The sequence below is a fragment of the Bicyclus anynana genome, chromosome 21, assembly GCF_947172395.1.
Source record: "Bicyclus anynana chromosome 21, ilBicAnyn1.1, whole genome shotgun sequence".
Lineage (NCBI taxonomy): Eukaryota > Metazoa > Arthropoda > Insecta > Lepidoptera > Nymphalidae > Bicyclus > Bicyclus anynana.
The window spans coordinates 9,748,633-9,761,524 of NC_069103.1; the positions used below are offsets into that span (position 1 = coordinate 9,748,633).

A 12,892-nucleotide genomic window follows, 5' to 3' on the forward strand; every position below is an offset into this window, starting at 1 on the left:
ATATAGAGAAAATAATTTTTAACATAAAAAAATAATTTTTAAATGTTTTTTTTAACAATACAAGCCGAAACGCTATCGGCCATGATAGTCTATATTAATTTATCTGTTTCTTGAGGCCACGTAAATACCCTTATCAAAACGGTTTAGTGATTATTAGTTACTATCAAATCAAATCATTATTTATTTGTTTCGACGTTTATTCCTTTAGTGACATCAAGTACTTCTCAATATCAATTATGTTTAATACTGTTAGATGTGTTACTAGATCATGAAAAATGTGGCGCTCAAAAGAGGAAATTTCCACATCTGAAAGTTAGTTTTCAAAGGATCACCTTCCACTTTTAAATTAAAAAAAAACTATAAGAAATTTTAATGTTGTCTCTCATTTATTTATTTCTCCTTTTTTTTAAATTTTTAACAATGTTATACATAAAATATACAAAACACTATTAAAAACTTATAAAAAAAAAATTCAACCCTCCCGCTGCGGGACATTTGAGTGCCCAAGCAACCGGTGGTCAGAGCTTCAGAGTGAGGAACCTCCTCACAATACGCGCCGTCTCAAGAATCACTGCCTTTTGTATCCGAATCTTGATCCAACAGTTAAGCGAAAGCTTCTTAAGGTGTTGGTCTAAGCTTTTCGCTATAAGACCATTGACTGAAACAACTATCGGAACAATACAAATATTCAACCGCACTACTACATAAAGATAGTGGGGTGCTTACAGTTCGTCAACTCTTTATATTAAAAGCAGCTTTGTCAAAACATAGACAACTGCTACAATCCCCAAATGTAAAAAAGGTATTTGGAAAAAGAATAGTCAAGGTCAATCTCCCAATTGCGAAAACTGAGTTCGCTCGACGATTCACACCATATGTCGATGCAAAAGTCTACAACTTTGTTGCAAGGTCCTGTGATCTTTGCAACCTCTCAGTAAATCAGGCAAGTCTAACAATAACTAATTGGTTAAAAAGTTTAACTTATACAGACACTGAAGAATTACTCAATGCAAATATGAAATAAGCTAAAATAATTGTGTACACCATCTAATGTTTCTGCTTACTGTTTTACTTTACTTTTCTTTTTTGTGATGTTTTTCTTTTTGTAATGTAGTCCTATTTATTGTAATTTTTGTAATTAGTCCTAGTCCAACGGAAAGCATTAGAAAATCCTACCTGGTCTCCACGATACAGATCAATCTAGTGTGGAGACCACAGGCAATGTTATGGTTTTTTGTATATTTTTTTGGTGAATAAAGATTTTATTTATTATTTATTATTATTTATTTATTAATAATAGTTGACTCAACATTCCACATGGCGGTAATCTCGTGAGCAAGATCCAAATATTTTGATACTAATCATTAGGTATTGTAAATTACTGTATATATTTTTTTTAAAGAGCAACTGTTGAGTTTCTTGCGGGTTCTTTTCAACAGAACCCGCCTTCCGAACTGGTGGTAGAATCTTTATAAATAGTCAACAGACCTTTCAAAAGAGGTTATAAACTGAGCCTAGGTAAAATTCCTTTATTTTAAGATAAATAAATTTTGAATTTTGATAAAAAAAAACATGTTAATTTTTTTTGGTTCATCATAAACACGCCCTAACTATTTCCATCTGCTAAAGAGTTTGGAAAGTTTTCACGCTTAGCTTAGTGATTACTATTTACTAACTTGTACCAGAATGTTTTTGATTAGATGTTCTAACGATTTATTCTGGTTCGTTGCTTACAATTCATTTATAACCTTTTGTGTGGACTAGATGCAAATTATACCTTAGGCAACTAATAACTAAGTAGAGATAGATTATAGTCTGGATTAACACATAGGCTACTTTCATCCCGGAAAAATCTATGGTCCCCGCGGGATTTGTTAAAAACGCGGACGAAGTCGCAGGCATCCGCTAGTATTATTTATATTTTTTGTAAACTGCCCTATTTATTATTGAATAGTTATCATATTTATATTCTACATCTATACTTAATATTATAAAGCAGAAGAGTTTGTTTGTTTGTTTGATTGAACGCGCTAATCTCAGGAACTACTGGTCCGATTTGAAAAATTCTTTCAGTGTAATATAGCCCATTTATCGAGGTAGGCTATAGGTTTTATAATATCCACGTATTTCCACGGGAAGGGGAACACGCGGGCAAAACCGCGCGCCGTCAGCTAGTTAATAATATAAAGCTGAAGAGTTTGTTTGAATGAACGCGCTAATCTCAGGAACTACTGGTCCGATTTGAAAAATTCTTTCATTGTTAGATAGCCCATTTATCGAGGAAGGCTATAGGCTATATAAATTATCCCGTTCCCGTATTCATACGGGAACGGAAACCACGCGGGATAAACCAGGCGGCGTCAGCTAGTTTATTATATAATAGCTTTTATTGAAGAAAAAACCGTAAAATTACTGTGCTGAAAGCGATCAAAGGCTGTGAAAGTTCACGAGGCATCAGTTCAGTTAATGGCTGACTAACACGAAATCTGCTGTATGCCGCTTAAATCACTCAGTGTTTTATCGTGTTCATTATTTTGGGGATTAAAGCGAACACAATAACAATTTATGATAGCATTTATTAAAAAAATGGCTACCATGGTAGTGTGTGTTGAAAATATAAAAGTAACAATTTTTATTTAGGTATTTTGTTTTTTATTACAAGTTAGCCCTTGACTACAATCTCACCTGATGGTAAGTGATGCGATGCAGTAAGATGTCAATAACTACCGTACCATCGGGAGTGTTACGAACGAACTTGCCAAGCTGTAATATTCTTAAGGAGGTAAAGTTTGTGATATTGCTGGGGGTAATCTTTGGATCTACTAAACTGATTTTAAGAATTGTTTCACCACTAGAAAGTCACGTTATTTGTGAGTGTCATGTGCTGTTTTATCCCCGTATTCACACGGGAACAGGAACTACGCGGGTGAAACCGCGGGGCGTCGGCTAGCACAAATTCAACAACTACGTATATGTTAAATTTCATCTGCAATCTCCGATAATCCTAATTATATTATGCATTAAATTTTATTGTAATTTACAAACAAATTGAAAATTTAATTTTAATACATTGTTAAAAGCAAATATTTTCATAAACTTACTTATATAATGATTGAACGTTAATATTATTAAAGTAATGTAAATTATTTAGCGTTTCATTAATTGGAACACAGTGGGAAATATTTGATTCATTTTGGGAAACAATCAAATGAATATATACCAATCTTACAAAAGCTGAAGAGTTTGTTTGTTTGTTTGATTGAACGCGATGATCTCAGGAACTACTGGTCCGATTTGAAAAATTTTTTCAGTGTTAGATAGCCCATTTATCCAGGAAGGCTATAGGTATAATTTATCCCCGTATTCTTACGGGAACGGGAACCACGCGGGTAAAACCGCGCGACGTCAGCTAGTGTTAATATAAAAATAATGCATATGTAATCGTCTTTGAATCTTCAGTTCTGGTTATATATACTATGCGTTACCGTTACCCTGGTTTATGTAAGAACCCACCACGCCTCTTCATTTAGGGTTAGTGAGTAGGGTAGGGTAGTAGAGTAGTACGCTACAAAGAATATACTCAGACCCCGAAATTTTATTTCTCGTGGGAATACGAGAATTTTTTGTGCTCATGTTACTCGCTGATAATATAGCTTTACATTGATAAAACATTTTTTTAATCGGTTTATTCTTAAAACTTAACTAACTAATAATTAGTTTAAGCGTGAAATCGTAACAAACAAACATTGTTTCGCATGTATAATATACTATCTGAATCCAGCATTTTCGTCCGAGTATAGTTCCCATTCCCTAAGGAATACGGGTATAAAATATAGCCTATGTTACTCCATGATAATGTAACTTTCTATTGGTGAATTTTTCAAATCGGTGTAGTAGTTTCAGAGTCTATTAAATGCAAACAAACAATCAAATCATACCTCTTTATAATATTCATATGTGAGTGCTTTGTACCTACATATAAGCGTTGCAATTTCTGCTTCAAGAAGTATCGTACCTGAAACAATAATTTTAGACATTAGTTATATAGTCAAATATACAGACACGGCCTCCGTGGCGCAGTGGTGGATTTACAAAACGGAGGTCCTGGGTTCGATCCCCGGCTGGGCCGATTGAGGTTTTCTTAATTGGTCCAGGTCTGGCTGGTGGGAGGCTACCGACAAAGACGTACCGCCAAGCGTTTAGTGTAGAAACCGATAGGGGTGTGGATTTTCATCCTCCTCCTAACAAGTTAGCCCGCTTCCATCTTAGATTGCATCATCACTTACCATCAGGTGAGATTGTAATCAAGGGCTAACTTGTAAGGAATAAAAAAAAACACAAATTAAATTACCCTACATTTTTTTATAAATAGCATATTTGAGCATAACATCTGTCTGTATGCAATTTTTAGTATGATTTCTTTTTATAGATTTTGACTTACATAGCTTGTAGGACTAGATCTTCGATGTTTTATACAGGTTGAAAGACCGACTCCAGCTATGCCTTGAGCATAAAATCATATCTTTGTGACTACAAATCTCATGAAATCATTATTCTTTGATATACAAAGTACAAAAGGTATTTTGCGGTTGAAGAAAATCCAAAATACGTGGCACACAAAAGAAAGATGGCATTGGTAGAAAATTTTCATATTGAACGAGAGCCTGCAGGAATCAGACATACCTGATGTTAATTTTAGTTATATTTATTTTTTATTTTTAATATATTTTATACTAACGGACGCCCAGCGTGAAATTCAGTTTTTCACAAATACTCGGGAATCATAGATTTTTCTAAAATTAAAAGTAGCCTATGTGTTAATCCAAATTGAAATCTATTTCCATTCCAAATTTCAGCCAAATCGTTTAAGTAGCAGCAGCGTAAAGGAGGAACAAACATAAACACACACACGCAAACATTCGCCTTTATAATATAAGTGTGATTGTGTGATATATACTTTATTACATTACATATATTACATTACATACTTTATTATTTATTTTATGATAGCTAATTTTATATCGAAACTTAAACTTAATTAAACTAAGATATTTGAGGATCTGGACCCTTGAAACCAGCTACCTTATAAAGCCACCGCGGTCCAGACTCCTTAATTGGCTGCTGTACTGACATAGAAGCAGAGCAAACTTTCATCATCATTATCAAAAGCCGATGAACGTTGACTGCTGGACAAAGGCCTCTTGCGTGGACTTCCAAACAAAACCGCCTCGAGCCACTAGCATCCAGCGGCTCTTTCCAGTGCGGGGAGCTATTTCAGCACTTCGGGACCCCCAACGTCAATCGAACTATGTGTTCTGCCCATTGCCTTCACAACTCGTTGAGTTAAAAAGAGGTCTGGCTATCGCAAGTGCTCGTTCCATGCCAAATGTTTCTTGTGTAGCGCCCACAAAAATAGCTTGTCGATCTCGTTTGGCGAATGTGTCATTCAATTTCGTTTTGTATCACGTTAAGAATTCGGTCCACTTTGCGTTGTTGATCCACAAAGGATACAATAAGTACGGGGTTGGGAATAATATCTTTGAAACGATTCGTGCGATGGTCTCGGTCGTAACATGCTTCACCTTTGTGGGATAAGAATAGTGATTGAATGACAAAGCGGTGAGGGGGAATAAAAAATTCAAAGATACAAATAAAATCTTGGCTTCAATACAACGGATAAGAAGACTCACGAGTCACACAGCGGGCTATGGACCGAGCTATGTTAGGAGTATCTCTGCGTGATCGAATCAGAAATGAGGAGATCCGCAGAAGAACTAAAGTCACTGACATAGCTCAACGAGCTACTTACAAATAAAGTCTTGGCTTCAATAGAACGCATAGTGAAAGATAAATCTCGATATTACGGTATAGTGCATAGCATTTACGAATTTCTGGCGAAGTTGGTACGGCTGTTGTGTTAATTGAGAGGTTCTGAGTTCGATTCCAATCAATTTATGATTTTATATTTGCTAAATGTTTGCGTTTCACTTTAAATATACTGTTTAAGTTCAACAGTCGTCTGAATGAGCGGCTGTTTAGACCGGCAAGCCGCCTTACTAAGTAGAGGTCTCCCCTGAAATGAGCCGTGATAGCCCAGTGGATATGATCTCTGCTTCCGATTCTGGAGGGCTTAGGTTAGAATCTGGTCCGGGTCATGCACCTCTAACTTTTCAGTTGTGTGCATTTTAAGTAATTAAAATATCACGTGTTTCAAATGGTGAAGGAAAAACATCGTGAGGAAACCTGCATACCAGAGAATTTCCTTAATTCTCTGCGTGTGTGAAGTCTGCCAATCCGCATTGGGCCAGCGAGGTGGACTATGGCCCAGCCATTCTCATTCTGAGAAGAGACTCGAGCTCAGCAAGTGAGTCGAAGCCCAAATAGCGCTGGCTCGACATCGTACATGCGGACTTGAGAGCCAACAAACTTAAGAATTCGGATGCCCAAGATGGGGCAAAGTGGGCGAGATTATGCTGGAAAGAAAGAAGATTTGCTAAAATGGTTCAAATCCAGTCTGGCTTCGGCAGTGGCTAGTTACTACCGACAAAGTACCGCTAAGCGATTTATGCTCGTAGTTACAGAATGATGACGGTTTGACGGTTTCCAAATTTCAACTAGATTGGTCCAGTACATTCGGAGATAATTGCCGGACATTAAAATGTGCGCGACTGATATTATAAGGATTCCGTTTTTACTACGTACGTTCGGAACCCTAAAAACTGTACAAACTATATTGGTTAGGAAAAAACAAAAAAGAATGATTGTAACATACAAGCTTATCACGGATATTTCATTTCCCATTACCTCAATAGTAGGGGAGTCACAATCCGCTTCGGCGCGAGGTTTATGGCAGATCAAAGGACCGTTTACCCGCTGCATCGACGTTTTGAGCAATATTTTTCTACATTTCCGCTACGAATCGTGCCGCGTTGTTTTGTTTATTGCTTTGGCAGGACGTGTAACAGATTTCACCTATATCATTTATCTGAGTTCATGTTAGCTCTTTTCTATTATGGAACAAAATTTTGTTGTAAGAATATTAGTCTGTATTAGGAATGGGTACAATAATATTTTTCACAAATGGCATCGACATAAGACGAAAGACGTTTTTCAGTTATTTGATGAAAAACGTCTTTCGTTCGATTATGACCTATATTCATGAAAATGTAATAGGACCAATTTCTCAATTTCTAAACCAATAAATAATTTTAAAAATTGGTTAATAAATGACAAAGTTATGAAGTAACAAACAGTACCTACTTGTGGCATATGTACCCAGGGAAGTCACTTGTCCTTAAGACCGGGCTTACCTAGTTTGAGGGCCAGGACGTTGCAACTTATGTACTGAGTTTTTTCAAATAAACAATTCTTATTCTTATTCTATTCTTATTAAAAAAAAATTGAGAACCTATACTTTCAGATTGTCCTATTTCATTTTCATGAAAATCAGTTTAGAAATTTTGTGTTTAAAATCAGAATAAATTAAATACGTTCCATTGAATTCGGTTCCATTTTTATGTTAAAAAAGTAATGTGTAAATACAAAATTGCGTTAATACTTTTTACAATATTAGTATCTATACCAATACTATAACGCTGAAGAGTTTGTTTGTTTGTTGAGTTAAACGCGCTAATCTCAGGAACTATTAGTCCGATTAAAAAAATTCTGTCAGTGTTAGATAGGCCATTTATCGAGGAAGGTTATAGATTATATATTATTCCTGTATTACAACGGGAACCACGAGGGTGAAACCGCGCGGCGTTAGCTAGTGATGAATTATACTAATATTATAAAGCTGAAGAGTTTGTTCATTTGTTTGTTTGGTTGAATGCGCTAAACTCAGGAACTACTGGTCCAATTTGAAAAATTCTTTCAGTGTTTGATAGCCCATTAATCGAGGAAGGTTATAGATTATATATTATTCCTGTATTACAACGGGAACCACGAGGGTGAAACCGCGCGGCGTCAGATAGTGATGAATAAAGTCTTCCGGCTCGTTTACTTTTTGTCGTCCGCTGATCTTGGAATAACAAAGTTGGGATCTTTTTACGGGGTGCTTATTCTAATTGAAAGCTCTCGCGGAACTTGCAAGATATTTTCCGTGTTTATAATGGCGGATGAATGTAAATTATTGGTGAAGGGGCTTGCTGGAACACGGTTTCCCTTTTGGAGAAAACTCTTGTATTAAAGGGCCATTTACTTTGGCAAATATTTTGTACAATCTGAAGATGTCTTTGTGCACATACGAGGTGAAAACATGTGTAAAATTTTACTATTTACCGAAATAACTCGAATAAATTGTATTGTAAAAAAATATTTAATTTAATGTTAAACTTTATGTACTCGTAGGATACAATAACACAATTAAACATATCTATAGTAAGTACGTACTATAAAATATCTTTGATAAAATTTATATTGAATTTTAATGAACCATCTGAATTTTTCATATTTATCGACATAAATTATAAAAAAAATCAAAATCATAAAAACAATCATGGTCACTCTAAATTGAGAAATAAAATGCCATTTTTCAAATTAGACCAAGTTTTATTAAAATCAGTTAATCACGGACAAACAGTGTGACACGAAATTTTACTGTACGTACCGGAAGAGTAAACTTACATGTGTTTGGTGGGTGCTTTAATCAAAGTTAGTTAAGTCTATAGCGCTCCGAACCACTTAACCGCCATCGCAAACTAAGATGCATCCTGTCTACTAATTGTTTGTAATGATGTTGGTCGAGCTAAATAGATTCTGACAACGGACATGTAGGAGCCTGTGATAGCTAGAACTTCGCAATTTTAAATACCGAACGTTTATCAGCTTATGCTATGCGCGGTTGATTTTGGGAGGTGGTGGTTTTTAGGTTCTATAAAATGAGGAATATCTCGCTATCGCTAATAGCACATAGGAGTTAGGTACTACGTAGTGTGTGTATGATCCATAATAAATGCAGCATCGATCGTAGATCGTTAGATAGGCCCCAAAGCGTTGCGGTATAGTCATTTGTTTCGCAAATACTTACCCATGAAAAGTAGCACCTTTCCTCTTTATTCGTGTTGCGGCTCGTGATTTTGCATTTCCAAAATGAACACGGGGGCATAATTAAACAGGAGGGGATTAAGCAAGTAAACACAGTAAAATATTTTTTTAAGTCCACGTCCACTCACAGCATGCGCTCGTTGCTTACTTAAGATGTGCGTGCACGTCTTTGAGTACTGAGAAAACATTGCACAATGTTTTCTCAGTACTCTTCTTTAATATGTTTTTTTTTTTTAAATCTTTATTTAGAAGCTTTATCACAGAATGATAATGTCGCTCCGTAATTCTGCTAACAATTTTAGACTATAACTAACTAACTATACTATTTCTACAATACATATATCCATGAAATGCAGCATATTAACCCCCTACAAGCTACCTGACATGTTCCGTCAACGCAAATCAAGTCAAGTCAAAAAGTAGCACCACGAGATTGGATGTCATTGTTACACCGCATTATACACGTGCATTTCTGAATCAAGTGAATTATTCATCCGAGCGCCACCGCCGCAGATAACAGTGTACACTGCAATATTTCAGCGCACGCAGACAGGCAACCTAACGAAATACGCCAATGGTGATAAATTACTGAGAACAAAGCCCGCCATTTATTACGATGCACCCACTATTGAAAAAGAACTGAAAAATTCATTGGTTAGCCAAAGGGTTGCCAATCCATACCCTCGATCGATAGTGGAATCAAACTAATAATAAAATCTATTAGTCATCAACAAATTCGTACTGTCGATCGTTAGTGCAACGGGATTGTTGTTGATCTACAAATAATCCATACCGTCAACCGAGAGTGGAACGGGGCTGTTGTTGATCGACTACTAACTTTTATTGTCGACCGATAGTAGAACGGGACTGTTGTTGGTCGACAATCTATACCGTCAGCCGATAGTGGAACGGCACTGTCGTTGATTGACAAATTATCCATACCGTCAATCGATAATGAAACGGGGCTGTTGTTGATCGACTACTAATTTTTACTGTCGACCGATAGTGGAATGGGACTTTCGTTGATTGACAAGTTATCTATACCATCAACCGATAGTAGAACGGGGCTGCTGTAGATCGGCTACTAATTTTTACTGTCGACCAATAGTCAAACGGGACTATCGTTGATTGACAAATTATCCATACCGTTAACCGATAGTGGAGCGGGACTAGTGTGAATCGACTACTAATTTTTATTGTCGACCAATAGTCAAACGGGACTTTCGTTGATTGACAAGTTATCCATACGTCAACGGATAGTGGAACTGGGTTGATGTTGATCGACTACTAATTTTTACTGTCGACCGATAGTGGAACGGGACTGTCGTTGATTGACAAGTTATTCATACCGTTAACCGACAGTGGAACGGGGCTGTTGTTGATCGCCTACTAATTTTTACTGTCGACCGATAGTGTAACGGGACTTTCGTTGATTGACTAGTTATCCATACCGTCAACCGACAGTGGAATGGGGCTGTTGTTGATTGAAAAGTTAATCATACCGTCAACCGATAATGAAACGGGGCTGCTGTTGATCGGCTACTAATTTTTACTGTCGACCGATAGTGGAATGGAACAGTCGGTGATTGACAAGTTATCTAAACCGCCACGGGTTTATACTGCCGATCGTTTGTGGTACGGGATCGTAGTGTTATTTATCGATAAACAATCTTTCTTTACTTGCAATTTTAGATTTAAACAAAATGTATGAATGCAGCGTCAATATTAACAATATTCATGAAATGTTCCCCTCCAATTAGCCGAAAAAGGCTGCGACTTTAAATAAGTACTAGGAGAAGGTCGATTTTATTTCTTGACTAACGAGACAATAATGATCGTTCGACGGGCGGATTGTTGGTATTATGGTTCCAAAAACTTAAGTGGGTCACGAAGGAGGAGTATGAAATTTACCGGGTCACAGTAGAATAAAGTTTGGGAAACGCTGGTCTAGAGAACGGGCATCTAACCACTATCACTTTCGGTGATGAGTTCAGATCCTTTACCGTAGAACTATTGAGGCTTTTAATATTATGCATAACAAAATATTACGACATATAGAGATATTTCAACATGAGCTTCAGTTTGTGGGTGTAGTAAACTAGGGCGGAACTTGGAAGTCTTAATCAAACTTCCCGCTAACTTGCGGATGCGTTTCGTGTCCGTGAGACTGTCTAAACAATGTGAGCACGAAGTACTGTGAGTTCAAAACACTGACGTTGAAGCATAGTTGTATTATGTACCCTTTAATATAACCACGAGCCGTGATAGCACAATGGATATGACTTCTGCCTCCGATTCCGGAGGGTAAGCGTTCGAATGCGGTCCGGGGCATGCACCTCCAACTTTTCAGTTGTGTGCCTTTTCATCATCATCATATCAGCCGATGGACGTCCACTGCAGGACATAGGCCTTTTGTAGGGACTTCCAAACATCACGATACTGAGCCAGCCTGCATCCAGCGAATCCCTGCGACTCGCTTGATGTCGTCAGTCCACCTGGTGGGGGGTCGGCCAACACTGCGCTTACTAGTGCGGGGTCGCCATTCCAGCACTTTGGGACCCCAACGTCCATCGGCTCTTCGCACTATGTGCCCCGCCCATTGCCACTTCAAAATGCCTTTTAAGAAATTAAATTTATTGTGAAGGAAATCATCGTGAGGAAATTTGCATACCAGAGAATTTTCTAAATTGTCTGCGTGTGTGAAGTCTATAAATCCGCATTAGGCTAGCGTTGTGGACTATTGGTCTAACCCCCACATTCTGAGAGAAGACTCGAGCTCAGCAGTGAGCCGAAAATGGGTTGATAACGGCGAACGAAATTAAACACAACAGAAAACGCTAAAGCTGATTATACTCCTTTCATATATTCCTATCGATATAATTAGAGTCAAAGCGATGTTTGTATTGATGCTGAGTAGAGTTCTAAAGGTAGAATCGACTGATAACAGCTGATAGTAATTTTTCAAGATGAATGATTTAGAATACTAGTCGCCGCCCCGAAGATTTACTTGCTTAGTTTATGTTTCCGTGAGAATACGGGAATAAAATGTAGCCCATGACACTCATAACAGACGTGGCTTTAAATTAGGAGAAGAATTTTCAAAATTAGTGTAGTAAACCCCTTACAATAATAATTATAGAATAAAGAATATTTTTCATTTACACTATTAGTATTATTTCTTCTGTCAAAATGAATCGGAATACTCCCATTAATAAATTCATTAACTATAGAGACAATAGCCTTATCGTAATTGATGTATATAACGCATTGTTATATATAGAAAGGAAAACGACTTATCAGTTTTATAAATCAGCTGTGACAAATAAGAAAGTAGTGTGACACGAATCAATAACCTTAAATCAAGAGTGAAATATTCGTTCGCTTACTACAGCCACAGATAAGCGCGTAACCGGCAATATTTTAGTGCAAGCGGACAGGCGGCCTGACGAAACATGCCCGTAACGATTAATCACTCAAAATAAAGCCTGATGTTATACTGTTCGAAGCAGCTTTCAAGCATAGCTATGATTTTAATACGCAATCTTATTTATTAAAACTTTAAATTGCAATTTATTTAACCACTTAATATGATTTGGTTCGTTCACCAGAGCTTATCAAAACAAAAGCTGTCTTTCGATATAGACAGAGTTTTATCTTGATATACATCAGGTTTGAAAACTAATAAATCAAATTGCCTATGATGAATTAGAATGTAGTGTGACACGAATCAATAACCTTAAATCAAGAGTGAAATATTCGTTCGCTTACTACAGCCACAGATAAGCGCGCAACCGGCAATATTTTAGTGCAAGCGGACAGGCGGCCTGACGAAACATGCCCGTAACGA

The 12,892-nt window shown here is 37.0% G+C and overlaps 1 protein-coding gene across 2 annotated transcripts in view; it reads right to left on the minus strand.

Annotated features, from left to right (window-relative positions):
- Positions 1–12,892, minus strand: part of LOC112044364 (uncharacterized) — a 554,970-nt gene that overhangs the window by 87,841 nt on the left and 454,237 nt on the right. The gene's annotated exons all lie outside the window — the stretch shown is intronic.